This window comes from Gekko japonicus, unplaced genomic scaffold (genome assembly GCF_001447785.1).
Source record: "Gekko japonicus isolate JY-2015 unplaced genomic scaffold, Gekko_japonicus_V1.1 scaffold1419, whole genome shotgun sequence".
NCBI lineage: Eukaryota > Metazoa > Chordata > Lepidosauria > Squamata > Gekkonidae > Gekko > Gekko japonicus.
The window spans coordinates 219,106-239,959 of NW_015164229.1; the positions used below are offsets into that span (position 1 = coordinate 219,106).

Genomic DNA, 20,854 nt, shown 5'->3' on the forward strand with positions numbered 1-20,854 from the left:
TGAAAACTTTCTGGTTTGCACAAGTCATAATTTGGTGATAAGTCTGAAGTGCAGTATTTTAGTGACTCGGTCTTTTGCTTACAAATCTGGTTTGGAGTCCAGGTTTTGTAAGCAAAAGGGCAAACCCATCAAGGAAGCCTTCCTTCTCCAAGATGGGCTGGGGAGGGGGTGTTCATGGACCTTTGGATTTTTCAGGAAACTATTTGTCTTTTACTCTTGAACAGATCATCAGAACTGGAGATAACGTTGAACCCAGGGTTGCAAGTGCTCAACCCCGCGACCAATTTGAATAAGGTTCCTTCTGGTAATATTTGAAGTTGTAGTAAACAAACACGTTTCTGACCGAGGACAGAGTTCATTTCTTCCATGATGAGTAACTTCAAGTCACCTTTGCTCATCTGGGAGAAAATAGCCAGAGTTTTATGGTGCGGTCTCTGCCAGGACTCAAAACTGACTGATCTCCCCCACCATTCAGACTGAGTGCTGATTTGAAATGTTTGCACTTTTCTCAGATTGTCACCATGTCCCCACATCAGGTGGCTACATCCAGCACAATTTGGGGCGACCTGGAGCTCTGAAGTGATTTTATGTAGGCCCTGCGAGCAAGGCTCCCTCTAAGCTGTGGAGTCCTGTGAGCCAAAATTCTACTTGGTGAGCTCCTGGCATTAAAGTGGTGAGCGAGCGATTTGGCTGCTGCATGGATTAGTTTGCTCTGGAGCCCTCCTTCCTGAGCTAAGACAAAAATCTGTGAGCCGGAGGCTAAAAAACTGTGAGCTGGCTCACACTAACTCAGCTTAGAGGGAACACTGCCTGCGAGTATTTCACCAAATTGGAATAATATTTATTACAAGTTCGCCAATACCTTTTTACTAGCAGGGAAAACTAAAACAGAGTGAACGTGCTTTAATGATGCTTCTCTCGTCTAAAGTGCTAATGGTCTGGCTGGGTACCTGGAAACATGTAACACAACTGTGAAAGTCCTCATTGTTCAAAGGTGCCAGTGTTATTTACATAAACACTACCTCACAGAGTTGTTGTTGTGAGGATAAAACCGAGGAAGAGAATGGTTTCAAAACTGCTTTGGGCCCCCATAGACACAAAAGTGAGGCATAAGTGTCTACATAAATAAAACATTATTTCACATAGATGAATGCATGCATATTTTAAAAACACACCAGTCGGAAATAGACCTGTTGATTTTTATAGCAATGGAGTTGTGGGAGTTGCTGCAGAATTTCATCTTGGAATGTAGTTATTGTTAAAATGACATTTTATACATAGCGCTTTAATTATTCCTTGTATTTAAGGTTCAGAGTGGAGGATTTCATCTTTACTATATACTGCCAATGGTTCCAATTTTACAGGTGAAGAACTGACGGGCTCTAAAGAGCCAAATGCTTCTGTCAACTTGAGCTTAAGCGAAAGGAATCGTTGTTGGGGAGTGGCTATGGTTTTGCGTAGAAGCTGAGCGTAGTATAATGGCTTAGAGCAGGAATTTTGAGAGGGGGTGGTGAGTGCCACCCCCAAATGGCTGCTACAAGAGGTGGGGCCAAAGCCAAAATGGCTGCCAGAGGAGGCGGAGTCAAACAGAATACCTTTCTCCTCACACCTCCAGGGAAGAAGAAAAGCCTGACAGGGGAATAGAATGACACAGTGACTAAGGAAAGCCCGGGTGCCTGATGTAAAAGACAAGAAAGTTAAATATCTAATTATACGTATAGTTACGGCAGCAAGAATTCTTTATGCTAAGCACTGGAAGAAAGCAGAGATACCAACGGAAAATGAACTTTTGACAAAAAATTTTTGAAACAGCAGAAATGGATATACTGTCAAATCTGTTGAAGGACAGAAGTAAACAAAATGTGAGAAATAGCTGGATGCTATTTTATGACTGGGTGGAAAGAAACTTCGGAGATCAAGAACAATGAATATATATAATATAAATTTGGAGAGACTCCCAACTTGAACTATATAGAATTTGATTCTTGTCAGGAAACATAACAGAAGTTTTTAGCGATTTGACTAAATGCTACTAGCTTTAGTAACTCTACAAAGCAATAGAACTGAAAACAAAGAACTAAGACCGAAAAATTGCAACAGCCAGGGGTCATTTCATAGAAAAAGAGGTGCAGGAGCTCATTAGCATAACTTATTAGCATAACTTATTTGCATATGCCACACCCCCTGACATCACTGGAAGTGTGTCAAGAAGGCAACACCCAGCACTCAAAGTCCACTGGACTATTTTGGATTGCTAACTTTTTTTTGGGGGGGGGGAATGTGCAGATCTGTCCTCACAGAGGAGAGAGAGCTTGTACCTGAATAAAACTTGGTCTTAAAGGTGCCACCGGACTGTTTTGGATTGCTAGCTATTGGGGGGGGGGAATGCGCAGATCTGCCCTCACAGAGGACGGAGCTCCACTCCTGTGCGCTCCCACAGGAAATGACCCCTGGTAACAGCTATTATACAAACTTGATGGATTCTCCTTTATGTCTTCTCCCATACCCTGTACCCTTCCTACCCTTATATTTTCCCCGTCCTATAATATGTTAAAACTTAATAAAAATTTTAAAAAGGAAAGCCTGGGTGCTTACCTGTCCTCCTGAATCCCCCTTTGCCTGCCTGTCCCTGCAGCGGGGGGACCCCTTTTACTTGAATGAAGGGCAGCTTTGCTTTACAACGGCCCTGCCCCCTTTCTGAAAAGCTTGGTGGGTGTCAAGGAAAGTATTGGAGGGCACCCTATAGGGAGACCTGGGTTACAAGGTCGGACTAAGACCTAGCAGCAATTGGTCCTCACTGGAAAGAAAGCAATTTATAAAAAAGTAAGTAAATACACTGCTAGTTTGGTGTAGTGGTTGAGTGCGCCGACTCCAATCTGGGAGAACCAGGTTTGATTCCCTACTCCTCCACTTGCACCTGGCTGGATGACCTTGGGCAAGCCGTAGCTCTGATAAGAGCTGTCCTTGAAAAAGAGTGGTTTCTGTCAAGAGTTCTCTCAGCCCCACCTACCTCACAGGGTGTCTCTTGTGGGGAGGGGAAGGGAAAGGAGTTTGTAGGCCGCTCTGAGACACCTTTGGGTAGTGAAGGGTGGGGTATAAATCCAATCTCCTCCTCCTCTTCTTTTCAGAGATGTTGTGAGGGTAAAATGGAAGAGGGGAGAGCAATGTCTGCTTCTTTGTCAGCTAGATCATTAAAGCACAGAACGAATAGGATTGTGGACCAAGAGAGGGTTTCCCAATTTGCCTTCATATTAGATTCACTAAAAAACCCGAAGAAGACGCAAACACCAGCCTTGAGTCAAGCGCAAGCGACCGTGTTTAAAACCTATTGATTGTGAGACCCTCTCTCTTTAGTTCACTGAAAGAAGCGCGCCCTGATGGTGGACTCTGCTGTTCCGGGCTTCTGGAATGCTTGTGAATATTCCGAGCACTCAGAAGTTCTAACAAAGGGATGGATGGATGAGGAGGAGAACCGAGAAAGGAAGAGAGAGCACTACCCCAACCAAAATCGGCACTCAGCAGTGTGCGAGAGAGCACCAAAGTGGCCCAGAGCGAAGGAAAAACTAGGTGTTGCGTGAGTCGCGCATCCAGGCAGAAGATATCACAACAAATCACTCCTGTGAAGTTTTGCAATTCTTGTCTTCACTTGGTATTTATATAGCAACTTAAAAGAAAGGAAGAGAGAGCACTACCCCAACCAAAATCGGCGCTCAGCAGTGTGAATGCGTGTGTGCGAGAGAGCACCAAACTGGCCCAGAGCGAAGGAAAAATTAGGTGTTGCGTGAGTCGCACATCCAGGCAGAAGATATCAGAACAAATCACTCCTGTGAAGTTTTGCAACTCTTGGCTTCACTTGGTATTTATATAGCAACTTAAAAAAAAACATCATGGCATACTGGCTAGAGTATCAAACTAGAATTGGATAGACCCAGGTTCAGATTCCCCACTCTGCTGTGGAAGCTCAGTGGGTGACCTTGGGCCAATCACAAACACTCTCAGCCCAACTAAGCTCAAAGGGCTGTGGTAAGGATATAATGGAGGAGAATGTCATCAGCCCCTTTGGTCCCCATTGGGGAGAAGAATGGGGTAAATTAAAGGGGGGAAATGAGCGCTCAAAGCACTCTCAGGTTTTCTCTAAGCATTCCTTAACAACAGCCCTACAAGGTAGGTCTTGCTCAATAGCCTCCTGTTACAGTTAGCAGTAGAGGCTCAGAGAGAGGGGCTTATCCTCTGAACTTCTCAGCCAAACTGAGATTCCCAGCGGGTCTTCAAAATAACGCTCCCTACTCTTAATCACTGTATTACCCGCCAGCTCCACTGGACAACACTGGGGCATACTGTTTTTATTTATCTTAAAACGTTTCTGTGCCACGTTTCCTCTCAAATAGAGTCTCCTTGGTGGCTAACAGTTGTCTTTGCAAACAATGGGGATTATTCATCGGATTTCTTCTTCTACCTTTGCATTCTTCAGCTTTAAAAAAAAAAACCCTGCTCAAAAGATGGTAGTAAAAATCGTGAAATTCCTCGTTCTTTTGACTTTCGGGGGCTTTGCGGTTTTAGCTTCGCAAAAAAAGGGCTTGACGCAGCAACAAGCATACAGCAGTTGGTAAATAAAGATGGATTTCCTTTTGTTCGGCTGGCGCTTTCGCTGTTCATTATTCTCCACTTACTTCCCAGGGAGCGGCATCTGTTTGTGAGGTTCAGCACTCTATCAGGGGTAGACAGCTCCCTGATTTGGTTAATAGGCTGCAGGGAGGGGAAGGCGGGGTGGGAGGGAAGATGCAACGCAACCCCGGCCTCCTTGTGTGGCTCTCTGCAGAATAAACTTTTCATGAACCAAAGGACTTGCCTGTTTAAACTTCCTAAAATATTTAAGTGCATGTGTACACGGTTTCTTTTGGCAGAACAGTTTACTAGGAGCGCTCTCTCTCTCTCTCTACTCTCTCTCTACTCTCTCTCTCTCTCTCGCTGGCACAGTACGGCTAGCAATAAGCATGAATTTAGAATTTCAATGTTCCATGCATATGGGGCAGATGTAAGAGTGAAGCCAGTGTACTGGTAATTTAGAGCGTTCGTATGTGCGCATTCACGGAAATATGCAGTCTTGGAGCTGTGCAGTTATTTTGAAAATGGCTTTGGGGTGAATTCTGCAGATGACGGCAGTCTTAAATCTTCTGTTTAAAGCCAGGCAAGTTGGAAGGCAGCTATGTTTTCCACGGAGTATTTGGAAGTCTTAAAATGATAGCTCCTCTCTTCTCCCTCCTCTCCTCGCCTTGCCTTGCACGGTTAGCTACCGAGACTGAAGGCATTAAACGAACCAAGGAGAAATATGAGTGAAGCGCTGGACAGTCTGGCAGGTAGTGTTTATTAGCATAGCTTTCCTCCAAAAATTGCAACTTCAATTTCCGCAAGCCCCATGTGTACTTGTTGACTTTTTCCTCAAGTATTTTACATTTGTACTAACACTCTTGCATGCAGCAGCATAACAAATGTATTAAATCATGTGCAAGCTTTATATCGAGATAGAGGGTTGGATATTCTTATCTCAATGAAATTATTGGGCAATAGGCTTAGGACAGATAAAAGGAAGTATTTCTTCACCCAAGGAGTAATTAACATGTGGAATTCACTGCCGCAGGAAGTGGTGGTGGCTGCAAGCATGGACGGCTTCAAGAGGGGATTGGATGAACATACGGAGCAGAGGTTGTACACTGGCCTAGGGTTACCAGATGTCATCTTTTTTCAGTGTCCATCTTCTTTTGGGCTCTTTTTAAAAAAAAAAAACTGATGAAAATGTCCACTTTTTGGGTTTGAAGGTTAGGAATATTCCTAGTCAGTAGCAATTACACCAGCTTATAAATAGTAGGGGTGTTTAAAATGAGATTTGTCATAGTGCTCACTTGTTTGAAGCAGTCCGTTGGGAAATAGGTCTTCTTTTTTGCCTTACAACATATGGTAACCCTATATTAGTCCCAAGGTATAGATGGAGTGCTCTGTCTGGGGCAGTGACGCTCTGCATTCTTGGTGCTGGGGGGGGGCAACAGTGGGAGGGCTTCGAGTTCTAGTCCCACTGGTGGACCTCCTGATGGCACCTGGGTTTTGGCCACTGTGTGACACAGAGTGTTGGACCGGAAGGGCCATTGGCCTGATCCAACATGACTTCTCTTCTGTTCTTACATCTGGGGCAGTGATGCTCTGTATTCTTGGTGCTTGGGGGGGGGGCACAGTGGGACGATTTCTGGAGTTCTGGCCCTGCTGGTGGGCCTCCTTATGTCACCTGGGTTTTGGCCACTGTGTGACACCGAGTGCTGGACTGGATGGGCCATTGGCCTGACCTAACATGGCTTCTCTTAGGTGCTTATGCACAGGGGCCTCAAGCAGAGCCCGATGGCTCCCCCCCTTCCCTCTGTGGCCTGCTGCGTTCCCTGAATACTTTTCAAGGTGGCAGTCAGGAAGGACACGGGGTTCGATGAGAGCGTCTGCAGCAGACTCCCTCCCACTCCCTCGTTTTGCACGCGCACAAGGTCTGTTCTGCTTATGGAATAATCCTTTTGATCCAACCCAGGACAGATTCCGGAGATCAGCCAGGTAGGTCTGCAATAGAAGAGCTAGATTCGAGTCCAGTAACGCCTTAGAGACCAACAAGATTTTTGACGTATAAGCTTCTGAGAGTCAAAGGTACCTGTCGAAGGGAGCTTTGACTCTCGACGGCTTATCCTCCCCACCAATAAAAACCTTGTTGGTCTCTAAGGGGCTACTGGACCTTGAATCTAACCCAGGACATGTGGAACTTCAGATCTGCTGATCTGCTGTTCTGATGTTCTTCACGGTATAAGGCATGACCCAGCCAAAATGAATAGTGTCGTCCTAAGCAGAATTAAGGGCCACGGTGGCTCAGAGGTTAAGACGCTTAGCTGCAGACTGGAAGGTCGGAAGTTCGGCAGTTCAAGACCCGAGTGCCGCACGACGGAGTTGAGCTCCTGTCTCCGGCCCCAGCTCCTGCCAACCTAGCAGTTCGAAAGCAAGAAATTGCAAGTAGATAAATAGGTACCGCTTTGGTGGGAAGGTAACAGCGTTCCGTGCGCCTCGGTGTTTAGTCATGCCGGCCACATGACCACGGAAGTGTCTTCGGACAGCGCTGGCTCTTCGGTTTGGAAATGGAGATGAGCACCGCCCCCTAGAGTCAGATCCGACTGGCTTTCGAGCAAGGGAAACCTTTACCTTTAAGCAGAATTAACACTCTTCTTAAGTCTGTTGAAGTGGATGGGCATGGGAGGGTGTAATTTTTGCTAAGGATGGCACTGCGCAAGCATTGTTAAATTCCCATTAGGCAGATCTTCTCTTTGGCACAGGGAGACTTTAAATCGCTGGTGTGGTAGTTAAGAGTGTCGGACTAGTATCTGGGAGACCCAGGTTCAAATCCCCACTCGTGCCATGGAAGCTTATTGGGTGATCTTGGGCCAGTCACACGCGCTCATCCTGACCTTCCTCACAGGGTTGTTGTGAGGATACAGTGGAGGAGAAGAGAACAAAGTAAGCCACTTTGGGCCCCTTCTCTGCCCTGCTCCTCCTCTTCTTGTCTTGTGCTGTGCCCTTTAATTGGTATAGTTTGGTGTAGTGGGTAAGAGTGCGGACTCTAATCTGGGAGAAGCAGGTTTGATTCCCTATTCCTCCACATGCAGCCAGCTGGGCGACCTTGGGTCAGTCACAGTTCTCTCAGTTCTCTCGTGTACAGTGTTATGGGTTTTATAGTTTTTAAATTGTATATATTGTGTATTTTAACTGTTTACCCACTTGTGACCCACCCTGAGCCCACTTGCAGGGGAGAGCGGGATGGAAACCTCAAAAATAAATAAATAGGTGAAATAAATAATAAGCAAAATAAACTTGTTTAAACATTTATACCCCACTTTCTTCTCCAGTGGGTACCCAGAGCAGCATCCAGCGCTGTTCTAATAGAAGACCACAATGTAATAAACACAATGTGTAATCCATGCCAATTGTGGAAATTTGAGTGGATCAGTACTGAGGCAGAAATCAAATATGCTTGTGATACACTGGCCAGAGCCCAAAGATGTGATGTGTGTGTAAGAATTGTACATGTCGAGAATTGTACATGTAAGAAACCGGACATTATCCGTGGAGCACGCTGACGTAAATTAGGGCCACAGCCCCGGGGAGAAGGGCTTAACTCTTCCTCCTGCACCATTTCCCATCTCAGAAGTGGTGCTTTGCTCAGCATGTAATTGAATTGCCGAATTCCCTGCCGGTGTAGGAACTGATGGCCGAGGGAATTTGATTCACAGAGGAGAAGTCCATCAAGGGCTACTAGCTATGGTGACAAAAGGGAACCTCCAAATTCAGAAGCAGTGAACCTCTGAATACCAGTGCCAGGAGGCAACATCAGAAGGAAGACCTCCGCCTCTGTGCCCTGTTGTCGGACCTCCAGGACAACTGGGTTGGGCCGTGTGGGAAACGAGGGGCAGGGCTGGGTGGATCACTGGTCTGATCTAGTGGAGTTTCACTTAGGTTCTTATGGAAATGCCTCTCCTAGCAGAAAAAGGTATCCATATTGGGTATTTATATTGGGCCTGTTTTCTCTTTCCCCCACTAGGGGTGTGTGTGTTCAAAGCAGCACAAGGGGACCATTTTCTGTTGGGAAACGCCACCAAGGCAAAGAGTAACACCTCTTCCTTCCTCAGTGTCGTAGTCATGGTGTGTAGTGGTTAGACTAGGATATGAGGTTTGAATCTCCCCTCCTGCCATGGAAGTTTGCTGGGTGACCATGGGCCGCCTCCATGCTCTCAGCCTGACCTTCCTCACAGGGTTGTTGTGAGAATAAAACAGAGGACAGGAGAACGGTGTAAGCCGCCCTGGTTCCCCATTGTGGAGGAAGGCGAGGTATAAATGAAGTAAGCGTAAAATCCTAGATGAGGACCAGTGCTCCCTCTAAGCTGAGTTAGTGTGAGCCAGCTCATAGTTTTTTAGCCTCCAGCTCACACATTTTTGTCTTAGCTCAGGAAGGATGACTCCAGAGCAAACTAATTTATGCAGAAGCCAAATCACTTGCTCACAACTTTAATGTCAGCAGCTCATAAAGTTGAATTTTTGCTCACAAGACTCCACAGCTTAGAGGGAGCATGGGTCAGGAGCCCCTATGGCCTGCTTTTTAAGAGACCCGGAGACCTAATGAACAATACTGGAGCATCACAAATGGTTTGGCCCTTAACTGTTGGGTTTAAACAGAACAGCGGCTATTTTTTCCCTTCAGCAACAAAAACTGCTGCATTGAACAGAGCAAAGGAAAGCTACTGTCGGCCTGCGCCCCCCCCCCCCATATGTCTCCGCCTCTTCGGATCCTGGCTCGTAGCATCAAAAGGAAATGCCGCAAATGGCACACGCAGAATGCTGCACCGCATAGAATGGAAAGAACCTGCAGTGCAGGTCTGGCCCAAACGGTTCTGGAATCTGGCGCTGCCTCCTGTGGCGTGTCTTGGCTTTGCGTTATCCAGTTAGGTGTCTCTGATTTTTATTTTTTTTAAAGACACAGTAGTGGAGGAAGATGATCGGAGAGTAAAAACTCTCCGAAGAAGAAAAGTTGAATGGAATAGCAAGTTATTGTTTGGTATAGTGGTTAAGTGTGCGGACTCTAATCTGGGAGAACCGGGTTTGATCCCCCACTCCTCCACTTGCAGCTGCTGGTGTGACCTTGGGTCAGTCACAAGCTCTGGCACAGCTATTCCTGAAAGAGCAGTTTCTGTCAAGAGCTCTCTCAGCCCCACCCACCTCACAGGGTGTCTGTTGTGGGGAGGGAAAGGGAAAGGAGTTTGTAAGCCGCTCTGAGACTCCAACCCCCCCGGTACGTCTCCGCCTCTTCGGATCCGGGCTTGCAGCATCAAAAGGAAATGCCGCAAATGGCACACGCAGAATGCTGCACCGCATAGAATGGAAAGAACCTGCAGTGCAGGTCTGGCCCAAACGGTTCTGGAATCTGGCGCTGCGTCCTGTGGCGTGTCTTGGCTTTGTTAGGTGTATCTGATTTTTATTTTTTTAAAAGACACAGTAGTGGAGGAAGATGATCAGAGAGTAAAAACTCTCCGAAGAAGAAAAGCTGAATGGAATAGCAAGTTATTGTTTGGTGTAGTGGTTAAGTGTGTGGACTCTAATCTGGGAGAACCGGGTTTGATTCCCCACTCCTCCACTTGCACCTGCTGGTGTGACCTTGGGTCAGTCACAAGCTCTGGCACAGCTGTTCCTGAAAGAGCAGTTTCTGTCAAGAGCTCTCTCAGCCCCACCCACCTCACAGGGTGTCTGTTGTGGGGAGGGAAAGGGAAAGGAGTTTGTAAGCCGCTCTGAGACTCCAAATGAAGGGCGGGGTATAAATCCAATCTCCTCCTCCTCCTCCTCCTCCTCCTCTTCTTCTTCCTCTTCCTCTTCCTCTTCTTCCACTTCTTCTTCTTCTTCCACAGAGGGTGCAGAAGTAAATGAAGCCAGGCTCAAAATCTCTGCTCCCCGGGATAAAACAACAAAACTGGCAACCTTGTGATTAGGTGCCATGTTTAATTGCCCAGGCAGAGAATATGTGTGAAAGGTACAACAATTTGCATTCTCTTCTGTGCCGGGGAGAAATGCGGCCATGGAATATACAATGCGGCTGGTATTGCAGCTTGCAAATACAGATCTGTTTCCAGGCACTGCAGTAGATCTGCGTTTTGTGGAACATCAAAGCTTATATCAAGCAAACTCCCACACTTCTCCGTTCCACACTCTGCAGGGCTCGGCTTGTCCTTCAGTGGAGCTCTTGGCTGACTTCATAGGGTGTGCTAAGGAAACCCGGGGTTGCTACGCAGAGGCAGGCAATGGTAAACCATCTCTGAATGTCTCTTGCAGTGAAAACCCTACGCGGTCGCCACAAGTTGGCTGCAAGTTGACGGTGCTTTCCACCGCCACTACTTGGGGCAAGTGGCACAGGAAAAACACTTCCCTTTCAGGCTTTTTTCCTTCCTCATCGCCAGGGTGTCTTGTTTGGAGCACCGGCCAGATTTCAGTTTTTCAAGCTGCGGCGGAAATACCCGTCCTGTTTCGCCTTCGCCGAGGTCTCTTTCTGTAAGCGAAGAGAGAAGCGCCGGTTCCAACAGTGTGCTGTAACTTGGCTGGTTTTCAGGTTGCAGTATATTACAAATTCCGTCCTCTCAGCCAATTAAAATTAGAGTGTGGGCTTTCTCGTGAAGGGTGTTGGGAAGGCCTCGCCACTTCCCCTTTCCTGAGAATACTTATGACTAGAAGAGGAACTTCAGGGGGATGTTTATATTTGGGCCTTGCTCAACCGTAGGGAAGGGTGGTAACGCCCACTCCGCCTCAGGTACTTCCCACCCTGGTGAAACTGAAAACCTCTTTCTTGTGGTATTGATTAGCTGAAAAATCCCCTTGTGTCTCTGTCACAGGGACAGACGCATGCTGTTTTATTAGGAGCTGCCCACAGGGGAGGCACGAGAGGCCTTATGGCTTCTGATGCATGTTTTGGTAACTGGAAGGGGTAGGCCAGTTTGGTGTAGTGAGTAAGAGTATGGATTCTAATCTGGGAGAGCCGGGTTTGATTCCCCACTCCTCCACATGCAGCCAGCTGGGTGACCTTGGGTCAGTCACAAGTTCTCTCAGAGCTGCTCTCTCAAGAGCAGTTTCTGTCAGAGCTCTCTCAGCCCCACCTCCCTCACAGGGTGTCTGTTATGGGGAGGGGGAGGGAAAGGAGATTGTAAGCTGCTCCGAGACACTTAAGTGAAGGGCAGGGTGTAAATCCAGTCCGTCCCCTGTCAGTGGAGGGAATTCAAAACTAGGACATTCCTAAAAGATGGGTGTCCAGTTTCTGCTTGCAGACTTCCCCCTCGGGAAACTGGTTTCATCATTTGGACTGTTTCCCCCCGTTAGGCCTGGGGTCTCCAACCCGTGGGTGCCATGGCACCTGCTGATACCTTTTCTGGCACCTGCCAAGTGTTTTTAGAAAATGGGTGGGGCCAGGCAGGGCTGTTGCCCAGCAGGGCTTCTGACTGGCTGCTGGAGGGCCGGCCGATGGGCTGTGCAGATTACAATAATGTTTCAGTGGTCGTTGCCACTGCAGGGTGGTTTTATTCTCTCTTTCACTCCTCTTTCCCAGTGTATTTTTAGAGAGCCAGTTTGGTGTAGTGGTTAAGAGCGGCGGACTCTAATCTGGAGAACTGGGTTTGATTCCCCACTCCTCCACTTGCAGCTACCGGGGTGACCTTGGGCCAGTCACAGTTTTCTCAGAGCTGTTCTCTCAAGAGCAGTCCTTGAAAGAGCTCTCTCAGCCCCACCTACCTCACAGGGTGTCTGTTGTGGGGAGGGGAAGGGAAAGGAGTTCGTAAGCCGCTCTGAGACACCTTTGGGTAGTGAAGGGCGGGGTATAAATCCAATCTCCTCCTCTCCTCCTCCTCCTGTCCAGAGCTGTAGAATTCGGACTCCCGTCTCGACGTCCAAATTCGTGCCGAATTGCCGAGATCCCTGAAAGCCGCAGGCTTGGCAGAACCCCAGACCATGACCTCCCTGTGTTTTTGCCCTTGGGGAGTGGGTGATAGATTGGCATTATGTAAAATGAGGGCTTGGTTTGGTACCGGTGGCCGCTTTTAACCCTTTGTGCCGCTTGCATGTGTTCCTTGCTCTTAAATAAATAACCCATCGTCGCCGACTGCAAGCAAGCGCTTTCTTTTGCAAGCACGGCTAAAACGGTCCCGCCTCTGTAGGTACATTGACAGTTCTGCTGATGTAGCCGGCTGTCCTTGCTTTGTAGGTTGCGCATAAATGTTTTAAGCTTTGGGTAAAGGTGGTTTTCTGGAGCGGCCCTTACCACATAACAAGCTTTTTTGTTGTTTGTTTCGTTTTAAAAAAACCCTCTCCTTATGGTTGCTGTGTGTGTTAATTCTCTTGTGTGCATATGAGACTTCCTATTTTTGAACCCCTTAAAGCTAGAGTGTGGACTAGTGGGTAGAGGGGCAGATGAGGAGCTGGGAGACTCGGGTTCGAATCCCTGCTTGTTCCACAGAACCTCAGTGGGTGACGTGGGGCAAACACTCAGCCTGGCCTACCTCACAGGGTCGTTGTGAGAAAAATGGAAGAGGGGAGAGGGACGTTCTAAGCCGTTTTGAGTCCCAGCTGCGAAGAAAAGCAGGATACAAATCAACAAGTGCAAATTCAGGCACCTCAGTCCAATCCTACCTTAGTAAGACTGCCGCTAGTTGTAATAACTTCCAGACCCAGTATAAGCGAGAAACTGGGCATGAACAAAGGGAGGGGCCATGGCTCAGTGGTAGAGGATCAGCTTGGCATGCAGAAGGTCCCAGGTTCAGTCCCCGGCATCTCCAGGTGAAAGGGCCAGGCAGTAGGTGACGTGAAAGACCTCAGCCTGAGACCCTGGAGAGCCACAGTCAGACTGTGTAGGGGCTGTAGGTCAGTGGCAGAGCCTCTGCTCAGCATGCAGAAGGTCCCAGGTTCAATCCCCGGCATCTCCAGTTGAAAGGACCAGGCAGTAGGTGATGTGGAAGACCTCAGCCTGAGACCCTGGAGAGACTGCATAGGGCCTCTAGGTCAGTGGCAGAGCCTCTGCTTGACATATGTAAGGTCCCCGGTTCAATCCCCTGCATCTCCAGTTGAAAGGATCAGATGTTTGGAGGTGATGTGAAAGACCTCAGACCTGAGACCTTGGTGACCTTGATGGACCTTGATGGACCACGGGTCTGATTCAGTGTCAGACTGCGTAGGGGCTGTAGCTCAGTGGTAGAGCCTCTGCTCAGCATGCAGAAGGTCCCAGGTTCAATCCCCGGCATCTCCAGGTGAAAGGGCCAGGCAGTAGGTGATGTGAAAGACCTCAGCCTGAGACCCTGGAGAGCCACAGTCAGACTGTGTAGGGGCTGTAGGTCAGTGGCAGAGCCTCTGCTTGACATATGTAAGGTCCCCGGTTCAATCCCCTGCATCTCCAGTTGAAAGGATCAGATGTTTGGAGGTGATGTGAAAGACCTCAGACCTGAGACTTTGGTGACCTTGATGGACCTTGATGGACCACGGGTCTGATTCAGTATAAGGCAGCTTCATGTGTGACCCCTCTATTCAGTCTGATGTCACATTTAGAAGGTTCTCAGCCCATGCTCGGGTTGCGACGCATTCCATGTTTGCAGGTCAGCATAGCTATTTTTTGGACTGTGTAACATTGCCATGGGAGCAGCACATAACTACGTGGGTTAAGAGGCTTTTCACGTGACCCTTAGAGAATGAACTGGATTCAGTGTATCTGAAGAAGTGCGCGGGCACTCGAAAGCTGATATTCTGAATAAAACTCTTTTTTGGGGGGTATTTTTGCATGTGTGTATGTGTGCACGTGTGCCCGTGCCTGGAAGTCATGGCAACCTCTGGCGACTCCCACTGGGGTATGGAGGACGTTCAGAGAAGTGGCTCGATAGCCCGCCTTTGCCTCCCGGCCCTGGAATTCTTTGGAGGTCTCCCATCCAAGTACTTGCCAGGGTCGGCCCTGCTTAGCTGACGAGATCGGGCTTCCTAGGGCTGTCCGGGCCAGCGCCCTTGAATAAAACTTTGTCCATCTTAAAGGTGCCACTGGACTCAAACTTTGTTCCTAGTTAGTTTATTTATTTATTTATTTATTTATGTATTTATTTATTTTATTGCATTTATACCCCGCCCTCCCCGCGAACGGGCTCAGGGCGGCTCACATAGGGCACTAAGTGCGTTCAATATACAAAATTATATAATACAAATACAGATTTAAAACAGATTAAAATCAATTCAACGGATGCACATGAAGACTCCTAACATCTTGCGTAGCAGGGGGGGAAGGCTGGGGTGATGGAAAAATGTTGCTCAATCCCCCCAGTGGTCTCTCTTGAAAAAGGCGAGGTGGTGTAAGTGGCCGTGGCGGCTCCTACTCATAAGCCTGGCGGAAGAGCTCCGTCTTGCAGGCCCTGCGGAACTGCACAAGGTCCCGCAGGGCCCTGATCTCCTGTGGGAACTCATTCCACCAGGTAGGTTTGAACCAGTGTTATACTCAGAGGCTTGAGATTCTAGCGGATCTCATTTCCAATTTGTGTCAACTAGAGGTAGGCACCCTTTTCGCCCTGAGTGCCAGAACCTCATTCCGAAGATGATGTTGTCATCTCGGCATGGAACGGGTCACTGGGGGTGTGTAGGGGGGGAGGTATTTGTGAATTTCTGGCATTATGCGGGGGCTGGACTAGATGACCCTGGAGGTCCCTTCCATCTCTATGATTCTGTGATTCTACGTGCTGGGGGCAGCGGCGGCAGAGACGAGGGTCGTACTTGGCCAGATCCCGTGGATTCAAGCGGAGTGCCAGTGGTGCAGCCACGGCCTTGCGATCACCTCTCTTTCCTCGCAGGGCGGAAAGAACCTTATGTTTCCTTATGTTTACCATGTGTGTCGATTCTCTCGCGTGCCTTTTGAACCCTTCTGCCTGCCTCCTTAAAGCGAAGAGAGCCATGTCAGACCAGTTTGGCCCACATACCAGGGGTTGCCAGCCTTCACCCTGACCTTTTGCCCCTCTTGAGTAATGCACGGCTCTTATGAAAAGAAACTTGGGAAGGTCCTGACCTGGATAGCCCAGGCAAGCCCGATCTGGTCAGGTCTCGGAAGCTTCTGATCGTAGTCAGTAGCTTGTCAGATCTCCGTCTACTGTGGTTAGTACTTGGGTGGGAGACTTCAGCCACCTCTCTGAATATCCGCCAGGCCCCCAGTAGGGGTCAGTCACCAGAGGTCAACGTGACTTACAGGTGCAGGAACACACGGACACACAAAAATACCAAAAATAAAAATCCACTGGGAAGCAGATCTTGGTCAGGAAATTCCCGACGAAGCAGCGCACTCTCAGCCATTCAGCTCTATGATCTCAGACTTCAGTGAATCCATTTGAAGTTTGGAAGTGGAACCTTCCTAGGTTGCCCATTGTTTCTGAGCTGGTAGTGGCTGGAAGGAATGTGAACAGCAGGTTTCCTGCTTGCGGAGCCAGTGGCAACGCAGAAGGATTAAGCCATTCTGGTCATTAGGTTTATCTCGGATACAGGCAATTTGGGGTGTGCGAGTCCCGTCTGATCTGATCGTAGCGCAGTGGAATTAAAGATTTTGCAATCCCACTTAGCTCAAGAGACCTGGTTATATGTTTAGCCACTATTGCAGGGAGCTTGTGTTGCAAAGGAACGGACTGCAAACTCCACGGCGGACCACAATTTGGGATGCATTTTGTGGACAAGCGGACTTGTCTGAGAGCAGCAACAAGAAAGCTTTTTATGGGCTTGGTTGTCCTTTCCTGTTACGCTGCTGATGCCTCTGTTTTCAAAGGGAGAGACTCCCTTCTTCATCCTAAGACATTTTTATTTTATTTATTTATTTATTTTAGTCGCCACTCACCCAAAGGGTCTCATGGTGACTTACATCATTAAAACCAATAAGGTAAAAGCAACATAAAAAACAAACAACAAATATTAACATCTAAAATATCAAAACGCATGGCTATTGCCATACCACTATTAAAACAGCCCAAACACGTGGTTATCAGTTTGGTGTAGTGGTTTGGAGCGTGGACTCTAATCTGGGAGATTAGTTTGATTCCCCACGCCTCCATATGCAGCTGTTGGGTGACCTTGGGTCAATTACAAGTTCTTTCAGAGCTGTTCTCTCAGGAGCAGTTCACAAAAGAGCTCTCTCAGCCCCACCTACCTCAAAGGGTGTCTGTTGTGGGGTGGGGAAGGGAAAGGAGTTTGTAAACTGCTCTAAGACTCCAAGCGAAGAGCAGGGTATAAATCCAGTCTCCTCCTTCTCCTCCTCCTCTTTCTCTTTTCTGCTTAATATCCAGCCTGATGGAGAACCATGGGGAATAAGCTGGCGCTTATTGTTTTGTGACGTTTGGGTTTATTCTAATGAAAAGGTGGTAGACTGCTGTTGCATTTGGAGGGTTTGCCCCTCTAATGGTACGAGTGACCACAAATGTTGGTTTTCCCTTTTTATGGACTCTGGGAGTGTCTGTGCAAGGAGATCCGCCGGGTTTCTTTTTCATATTCCCTAAACTTGACACGTATCAAATCAAGCCTGCATTCTCCCTTGAAGATAAAATGATTGAACTGAGGTTATTGTACTTTGGCAAGAAGGGAAGGCGGCACGGTGTAGCCCGATCTCTTCAGATCTCTGAAGCTAAGCAGGGTCGGTACTTGGATGGGAGACCTCCAAGGAAGACCCTGCAGAGGAAGGCGATTCCCACTTGCCTTGAAAGCCCCTTGCTGGGGTCACCATAACTTGGTTGTGACTTGACGGCATTTTACACACACACATCGTACTTTGGTCACATCACGAGAAGACGAGACTAGCTGGAAAAGACAATAATGCTAGGAAACGTTGAAGGCAGCAGGAAGACCCAACATGAGATGGATTGGCTCAGTAGCATTGGGAGGTGGTGGGGCTCTCCTTCCTTGGAGGTTTTGAAGCAGAGGCTAGGTGACCATCTGACAGTAATGCTAATTGTGTGAACTTAGGCAGATCACGAGAGGGAGGGCAGGAAGGGCTGCCTCAGTGCTTAGTTCACGTGGCCCTTTCTGACACTCCCAGCGAAATGCCGATCGCCACTTTGGGCGTCAGGAAGCAATTTCTTCTAGGCCAGTTTGGCCGGGGATCCTGGAGGGCTTTTTGGGGGGGGCCGTCTTCTGGGCGTAGAGCAGGGGTCACTGGCGGTGTGGGGGGAGGTATTTGTGAATTTCCTCCATTGTGCAGGGGGTTGGACTAGATGCTCCTAGAGGTCCCAACTCTATGATTCTATAGTATAGGAAGCCAGAGCCCTCGGTTTGCAAGATCTGAGCAAGGCTGTTCACGAGAGGACGTTTTGGAGGTTGTTGATTCATAGAGTCACCATAAGCTGGAAGTAACATGATGGCATATAACAGACAGAAAAAAACTCTTAAGGCTGACCGTGTTACCTTCCTGTTTTCAGTGATGCACATACCGTCATCTCAAAACAAACTTGTGCTTTCTTCGTTTTTCCTTTTTATATAGGTCTCTTCCTCTTTCTCCTGCCAACCTAGCAGTTCGAAAGCAAGAAATTGCAAGTAGATAAATAGGTACCACTTTGGTGGGAAGGTAACAGCGTTCCGTGCACCTCGGTGTTTAGTCATGCCGGCCACATGACCACGGGAACGTCTTCGGACAGCGCTGGCTCTTCGGCTTTGAAACGGAGATGAGCACCGCAACCCTAGAGTCGGATTCGACTAGCTTTCGAGCAAGGGAACCTTTACCTTCCTCTTTCTGGCTTTTTGTTTTGTTTTGTTTTGGGGAAGTCTGTTTCTTTGTGTTTATATGGATTTTCAGTGCTGCACGCAAAAAAACTGGAAGAGTGGGCGGAAGTTGTGCAGAATCCTACTTTGATAAGAGAAGCTTCTACATATGACTTCCTTTTGGTTCAAATGTCTTGGGCCAGATACAAAAGGGGCTTAGGGACAAGAGAGTCATTACATGGCTGTTGAATCACAAGCGGAATGCCATGGCTCAGTGGCAGAGTATCTGCAGAAGGTCCCAGGTTCAGTCCCCGGCTCCTCCAGTTTAAAGGATCAGTCTGTAGGGGATGTGAAACCATGAACAGCCTGGAAGAAGGGTAGGGTTTAAAAAAATGGTATTTATTTGTTGGTTTTGTCGGTTTATACCTCATTTTTCCGCCCAGCGGCGGGCCCAAGGCAGCTTACAACAATCTCTTTATTTTATCTTCATAATAACCCTGTGAGGTGGGTGAGGATGACGGCATGTGACTGGCCCCGGGTTTGCACAACAAGCTTCTATGGCAGAATGGAGATTCATTATTTAATGCCTTTTCCTCTTGCCCGTCATCCAAAGATCATCCAGCTTGGTGTAGCTGTTTAAGAGCGCAGACTCTAGTCTGGGAGAACTGGGTTTGATTCGCAACTCCTCCACATGCAGCTGCTGGTGTGACCTTGGGTCAGTCATGGTGCTCTCAGAGCTGTTCTCTCAGGAACAGTCCTCGAAAGAGGTCTCTCAGCCCCACCTGTTGTGGGGAGGGGAAGAGGAAGGGATTGTAAGCTGCTCTGCGACTCAGAGTGAAGGGCCGGGTATAAATCCATTATCTTCTTCATCTTCTTCAAAGGGAAGCTCAGGGTGCATGCATACATTGGGTCTCGAAAGCTCTGTTTTCTCCTCACAACAGTCCTGTGAGGTGGGTTAGGCTGACCTTCCACAGCAAAGTGGAGGTCTGAACCCAGGTCTCCCAGATCCTAGTGCGAACTCTTCTCACATTTTCCTTGAAAAAAGCAGAGGACTGCAGCTTTGGGAGTGCCCCTTTCCAAGGAATTCAGAGATCTGTACCCATCTTGGCACCTGCTTCTTTCACTGGCTCCATCCTTCCATGTTCCAGGCTTCCTTTTTAAAAATTCTTGTTCCTCCTGTCTCAGTCTGGTGCCTGCCCATCCAACCAGGCCCATAGCCAGGATTATGTGGCTTGTGGGGCAATTTTTCCCCCCTCTTGGGGCTGCCATCATTTGCCGTAATGAGGGGGGGGGGCGGCGTGCGCCCCTCTCCCTCCCCTCCTGCAAGACTTAAAGGGCCCTTCGGCTGATTGACCAGGAGCACGTGGCCCACCAGTCAGCTGGAGGGCCCTTTAAATCTTCCAGGAGGAAGACAGAGGGGCATGCGCCGCCCGCTTCATCTTCTCAAAAGCATATAAAGGATCCCTTAAATGCTTTTGGGAAGAAGAAGAAGAGAAAATTGGATTTATACGCCGCCCTTCACTACCCAAAGGTGTCTCAGAGTGACTTACAAACTCCTTTCCCTTCCCCTCCCCACAACAGACACCCTGTGAGGGAGGTGGGGCTGAGAGAGCTCTTGACAGAAACTGCTCTTTTTCAAGAACAGCTCTTATCAGAACTACGGCTTGCCCAAGGTCACACCAGCAGCTGCATCTGGAGGAGTGGGGAATCAAACCTGGTTCTCCCAGATTAGAGTCCGTGCACTTAACCACCACACCAAACTGGCGGGGGACCGTTTAAGGAAGGGGGTGGAGTCACCAATAGCCCCACCGTAGCTATGGGCCAACATCCGACCTCTCCGCTTGTTCCTTTACAAGAATTCCACACACCCCCCCATCCCTCGTCTTTGACGGCAAAGATCTTTCCCCATCAAGTGCTGCTGTTCTGTCTTGGTCAAGAAAACTGTGCTGACGTGCAGTTCGGTTCTTTTGCTTACCCGAGGACCCAGCCTGAGCTTCTCCAGGTGCAGCGCTTTTTTTAAACAGAGCAAACAAACCCAGACTCAGAAGTGGTGTGTGTGTCGTCCCCCCCTTGCAGGAGTGCCTGGTTTTTTTTGGGTTTTTTTGGGTGCTGTGTGCACTTTGTGCCTGAACGCAGAGAAGGAGAGAAACTCTTGCTTTGCATAACTCCCAGCTTTAAAAAGAAAACACAAGCCAAAGAAATTTTTTTGTGATGCACAGAGCGAGCGAGCTTGGGGGGGGGGAGCCAGCTGGTTCGGGCTGGGAGCAGCACGGTTGAGAAGCAGAACAGCATTGAAGCAGGTGGGAGAACTGGTGCCAGGCTGCACCGCAGAGGGATGGGACGTCCGCGGGAAAGGGGGGAAGGAGGGGGGCCATCTGTGGGGGAGTGTTCAGGGCAGGGTCCACGTTTCTCGAGGGAGACGGGGTTCTTGGAAGACGACGGAGCAACTAGAGTGGGGGGTAGGATAGGAGGTGAAGCGCTTGTGAAGGAATGGGGGGGAGGGATAGAGAAACCTTGCCTGTTCAGTTTGGGGCATCTTTGTCTCTGTGTTTGTTTCCTTCTGTAA

At 48.5% G+C, this 20,854-nt stretch overlaps 1 protein-coding gene and 1 non-coding gene across 2 annotated transcripts in view; both read left to right on the forward strand.

The window, feature by feature from the left end:
- AKT1 (v-akt murine thymoma viral oncogene homolog 1) overlaps positions 1–20,854 on the forward strand; it is a 181,584-nt gene that overhangs the window by 79,649 nt on the left and 81,081 nt on the right. The window lies entirely within an intron of this gene.
- On the forward strand, positions 13,769–13,840 carry TRNAA-AGC. Its single transcript has one exon. It is a non-coding gene; the product is annotated as a tRNA-Ala (tRNA).